The sequence below is a fragment of the Leguminivora glycinivorella genome, chromosome 3 (genome assembly GCF_023078275.1).
Source record: "Leguminivora glycinivorella isolate SPB_JAAS2020 chromosome 3, LegGlyc_1.1, whole genome shotgun sequence".
In the NCBI taxonomy this organism is placed as follows: Eukaryota; Metazoa; Arthropoda; class Insecta; order Lepidoptera; family Tortricidae; genus Leguminivora; species Leguminivora glycinivorella.
The window spans coordinates 4,854,088-4,860,108 of NC_062973.1; positions in this window are offsets into that span (position 1 = coordinate 4,854,088).

The following is a 6,021-nucleotide window of genomic DNA, read 5'->3' on the forward strand; positions in this document are numbered from 1 at the left end:
TAGCGCCATCTAGCTGAGCGTACCCCAAAGGTGTAATGCCATCTAGGCCACCGTAGCTATTTCTGTATGGTGCGGAGGTACGTTTTTTTCTTAGACTTTATCTGTCTATACGGAGTTATATATGTCTTTGCTTTATATGCATCTCGCTCAATACTGGTTACATAATATGTCAAATTCGTGGTAGCCGTACTGACTTTTGGAACACGATTTTTAAGTATTTTCAGCCGAGCAATATCACGTACAATCTTTACCGTAAGTTTTCTGAATTATGACATAAAATTATAATGTATGATTTGTAAGTTTTTTTAAGATTTCTGAAATTGTACTGTAAACACTTACACTACTACTAGGTAGATTGTATATTTGTTACCTAAACATTTTTACAAATAGATATTGGTTTGAAACCATGCAATATTTTACAGTCCGTCCAAGTTAATTTTGCACCGATTTGAATAGAACAGAGAAGAGTGTCACTATAAATTTCATATTTTTATAGAAATATGGCATTTGTGTAAAAAGTTATGTAAAATTAGCTTGGTCTGATTGCTCAAGTCAATACCTAATACTAGACAATCCATTTACAATAAAATAGTTTTTTACTATAGAAATTGTTTACATTTCATAGAGTCTGGCTAGCCAAATATTGTTGACAGATATTTCCTTGTGGTATCACCAATTGTCTATGGTTTAAAAAAAAAGGCTAAAAGTCTGCTGTCAATTTATGTCACTTATTCAAATTGTTCGCGGGTTATTAAGGGTAAATCTTAAATATTATAACAATGACGATACCAAGCGAGGTCCGCAATTTGCTGTTTAAGCTAATAAATAATTACAACCAAGAGCGAAGTCGACGTGAAGCGGCATATAATGAAAAACTGCAATGTTTACAAGTCGTAAACAATATAGTAGGTTGGTGCTCTATTAATATTTTGATACTTTAAGTACTAGTTCTAACATTTGCCTATAACTTTGATTAAGTATGTGAATATAATAAAACTTAAATCTCATAAACAGGAAAAGAGTGTAAAGACAAGGAGAAACTCGAAGCTCTGGAAAGCATTAATAAAATAAAAATATTGGAACGTAACGACTTACTTACGAAAAACCAATATTTAGAAGAAATCAGTGAAGTGACTGGTCAGTAGTATTATTTTTTTTTTATTTATTTATTTATATAATTCAGGCAGGCAGTTGAAAAAACAACTGATATGGCCTGTATCCTGGTATCTTTTTCTAGGTTTATCTCATATTATTATGTTTGTCTAATTTGTTCTTAAAACTGTTGATGTTGGGTGCTGAGACTACTTCCTCTGGTAGCTTGTTCCAAGGCGTGACTACTCTGTTAGCAAAGAAGTGTCTATGTGGGTTGTTGTTTGACATGCAGAGTTTCTGTAGTTTTAAGTGGTGCCCTCTCAGTCGGGTATTGGTGTCTCTTTTGAGTACAGATTTGAAGTCTTCGAGGTCATAGTGTCCATTCAGGATTTTATACACTTCAATAAGATCACCTCTATCTCTTCTTTCCTTGAGTGTAGTCAACTTCAGTGCTTCCAGTCTACTTTCGTATGGTAGTCTCTTGATCTGCCTTGGTATTTTAGTGAAGCTACGCTGCACCTTTTCCAGTAGGTCAATATCTTTCACAAAGTAAGGGTTCCAAATTTGAAAGGCATATTCCAGTATTGGCCTAACATATGTTTTGTAGATCTTGAGCATCATGTCAGGTGTAAGAATCCCAAACGCTTTTCTGATGAGGTAAATAAAGCTCTTAACTTTCTTTGTTATTGTTATTATGTGAGTTTCCCATTTTAGGTTTGAAGCGATAACAATTCCTAAGTCAGTTTGTTCTTCAACTGCCCGTAGATTCACGTCGTTAAGCTTGTATACTAAATGTGGATTAGTAATTTGATATAAAAATATAAAAAATAAAATAAATAATATAATTTAGCCTATATACGTTCCACTGCTTGGCACAGGCCTCCTCTCATGTCTGAGAGGGCTCGGGCTATATAGTCTCCACGCTAGCCCAATGCGGGTTGGAGACTTCACATAAATCTTTGAATTTCTTCGCTGATGTATGCAGGTTTCCTCACGATGTTTTCCTTCACCGTAAAGCTAGTGGTACATATTAAATGATATTTCGTACGTAAGTTCCGAAAAACTCATTGGTACGAGCCAGGATTTGAACAGGCACTTTTAATTTTTTCATCCATTCCCCATTACTACTTGTAATACACGTTAATTATTAATATTTAAATGCTAATAACCATCGTAAAACTTTTAGGTTAATACGTCAAATGCTAACAGATTTTGTCAAATTTCTGTACATATATTAGCAATTTCTATTGATTTTCAATATAAGTGTGCACAGAAAACAAAAATATTTTCTAGTATCAAAACTATATCTCCTACTATACCAAGTGTGACCAGCCCTAGATTTTTTGAATTTCCCGCCAAAAGTTGGGGCAATATTTCATTAGCCACACTCTATCAATTACAACCAGCCTTGAAAAGGCTTAAATAGATATAATCAATAGAACTAGTAATTATACAATATTGTACTTTTTGTCCTACTGCTGAGTTGGAATGATTATAATAATTATGTTTAACAAATAGCTATTTATTTTACAAGGGGGCAAGTTGATCTGCACGTGCCAAAATTGATACCCGAGCAAGCGAAAGATTCCAATTTTGAACCACGAGCGTAGCGAGCGAGGGTTTTGAAGCACAAAGGTTAACAAACTTTGCCACTGAGTGAAACACATTTTTTTCCCCACACCAACACGAACAAAATAATGACAATAAAACATCAACTAAATCAAATCCATCAATTTATTCAATATTTATGATTCAAAATCATCATTTATAGGTAGAATTATACCAGCCAGCTTAAGACATCAAGTTAAAATTTGTATGGAAATTACTTTGCTCCCTTGTGGATAAAATGCAATTTTGCTATCTGTTTTCGAATAGCAAAGAGAGCCTTTACCAGTTGGTGTGGTAAAAATAATGTTTTTTCCCATTTACCGTACTACAGTGGCGGAGCGTCGATACAACTCGATTCCCAACGGGTTCCCTAAAATTCTCTAGTATCTGTAGAAGTCCATACAAAACAGATGCCAAAAACCCCTGCCGGCTTTACCATCGAAAATTTTCACGCCCCGCCACTGCCGTACTATAACGTCTATAACCTTCTCATATAAAAGGTACCAGATTTTATTGTGTTTTTTATTGTATCTGATGCGGCTGAAAACCTAAATATAGGTCAAAAAATTCAAAAATTAATGTCTTACAAAATACAATTCGCAAATTTGAATTGAATTATCCCGTAACAAATCGTGTTGTATTCAAATGCTAATACAGATGAAGTGCGAAAAGGTTTTCCTTTACTGTTTTCCTTTCCGTATTTTTTCGGAAACGTTAGAATTTGTCATGCTATTTCAGACAGTGTCAGTGTCTTGTACTGAGACTGACTGAAATAGCATGACACGTTCGTACGTTGTGAGCGTCAGAATGGCGGGTGTACATCAAGCAATCCTGGTGTGGTATACGTCACGAGGTAAGTGCTAGCAATGTGCCAAATGTGCGCCAAAATTCGAGCAATGTGCTCTTTTAACTCCAGAGATATTTAAGAAATTAATGACACCCGCCATTCTGACGTCAGGTTGGCGGGTGCACTTCCAGTTCTAGCTAATAGCTGCCTACTCAAGGGTGAAAGTACTGCCTAAGGTTAGTGCTCGCAATGTGCTTCCACATGTATGAAACACACACTAATTCAGAGAGCCGTTGAAGAGTAATACTTATGGGATTGAATAAATATCCTTGAGTAGGCAGCCATTAGCTAGAACTGGAAGTGCACCTGTCAGCCTGACGCAGAATGGCGGGTGTCATTAATTTCTTAAATATCTCTGGAGAGCACATTGCTCGAATTTTGGCGCACATTTGGCACATTGCTAGCACTAACTCCTGACGTATACCCACAGACCAACCCCTATAGACAATTAGACATCTATTACAAGACGACTCGCGGTCGCCAGCCTTCCTAGTATTTGCACTGATATAAGCGCGGGCGCTCGCCGTGCCCGATCAGTATCGACCAAGTAACAGACCCGAAAGCAGCGCGTGTTTTTCGCACAAAAAAATTGGAAAAGGGTATTTTGATGCCTTAAAGATGTCCACCTGTAGTGTGAAATGGTGTGGAAAGGTAACAAGAAGCTCAAATTTAAAAACAGGCGGCATTACATTCCACAAATAAGTCATATTTATAATTTATTCAGAGCCGGCATAGGTCAACTTACATTGGCCACTTACGCGTCAGTAGAGGGACAGTCATACTTCTGTCCCTTTTCATCTGGCGCGACTGCCCGCCGTCCTTGATACGGCCAATCACAGCGCGCTTAACACATTCCCCGCCCGCTCCTCGCACCCCAAACACTGGTGACTCGTATCGCGAACAAAATATACAAGATTGCTACTCTATAGGAGGTTCTCTGTGCGTATACCACACCAGGATTGCTTGATGTACGTCCGCCATTCTGACGCTCACCGTACGTTTACGTAAAAATACGAAGGCAAATCTTTTCGCACTACGTCTGTAACCTGTCTTACCAATTTACTAGCAAGTTTTACTTGTATAAAACTGAAATAGGTTAGTGTTAATAATAAAATGAAATGCCGAATATTTTTGTTTAATTTTATTATAACTCGAGTTATAAATTTGGCGTTAACAAAAACAAAACAGTAAACATTATTTACATTAATAAATAGGTTATAACGTATGCGGAATGAAATCTGGACAAAATTCAATGTCTTATAAAATTAATATAACATAGTTTATTTTTGATATCTTTCGTGATTTTAATTATGTATTGAATATCGATAAAGAAAAAGAGTTAGTTTTCGCCAATGTGAAGCTTCTAACAGAACTTGTGATATTTTATGTCCATCGGTGTCGACAAAACCAATGTTAGCATTTTTTAAGGTCCAAATTTATCTTCCATGTGATAACTTTTTAAAGAAGCTTCGTATGCTCGACATTTTTCACATTCTTGTCCGTAGGATCATTAGTGTTCTCAAAATAATAGTTTTCTAGTCATGAAATTCCATTTACTCGACATATTATTAGTCATTCATAAACCCAGAAATGCAAAAACAGCTGTTTTTTTACATTTTTTGACTTAACGGCGTAGCAGCATTTTCAAAGTTTTTTATTTTATTTTTGAAGACTATAGGTCTAACTTTTTTTGAATGTGTATCGATACTCATGTCTTCAAGATAATTTTTATCACTTTCGCTGCCCCATTCGAATGCTGTCTCGAGCTCTCTGTAAGATTTTGTGCCTTAGGGGGCCGACATTTCTTTTAATCAAATCTCTCCCAGAAAACTTGCCAATGCTGTAATGTTTTCTTGAACCACGCTTTGTTGCGGTAGTTTTTGTAAAGAAAAAGGACGCAAAAATATTATAAATTGACTGTTAGCTTCTAACCCTTCCTACAAAACTTTCCTCGGGCTTTTGCATTCGGTCACAGAAAATTGGTATGTAGAAATTACAAACAGTTTCGCTAGGTCGTCCTTCTCGATTGACCATCATTTCGAGAAAAGGAATCCAATACTCATGAAACTTACCAGTTTAAATGACAGATATGTAAACTTTAATCTGGCATTTATTCATTATTTTAGTTTATTTATTTACTTACTCTGTACGATATCAAAACTTTGTCCAGATTTCATTCCGCATACGTTAATAACGAAATGCTCCAACAAAACTAATTCTATTTTAGCCTATCTTAGAATATGAGTATAGTAAATATAAATAACACAGTCTCTAGAAGTTTGAAACAATAAGAATTCAATGTTCTTAACAACTTAAGATCCCAATAAGAGTAAACCCATTTTTTACGCCGGAGATGATAAGCGATTACTGCTGCTCCTGGAGACCCGAAGCACCAGAGGGGTGGGAGAAGCGTTGCCGGCCTTTAAGATGGACGTACGCTCTTTTAACCCTTAAATGCCTTGACAGATTTATTC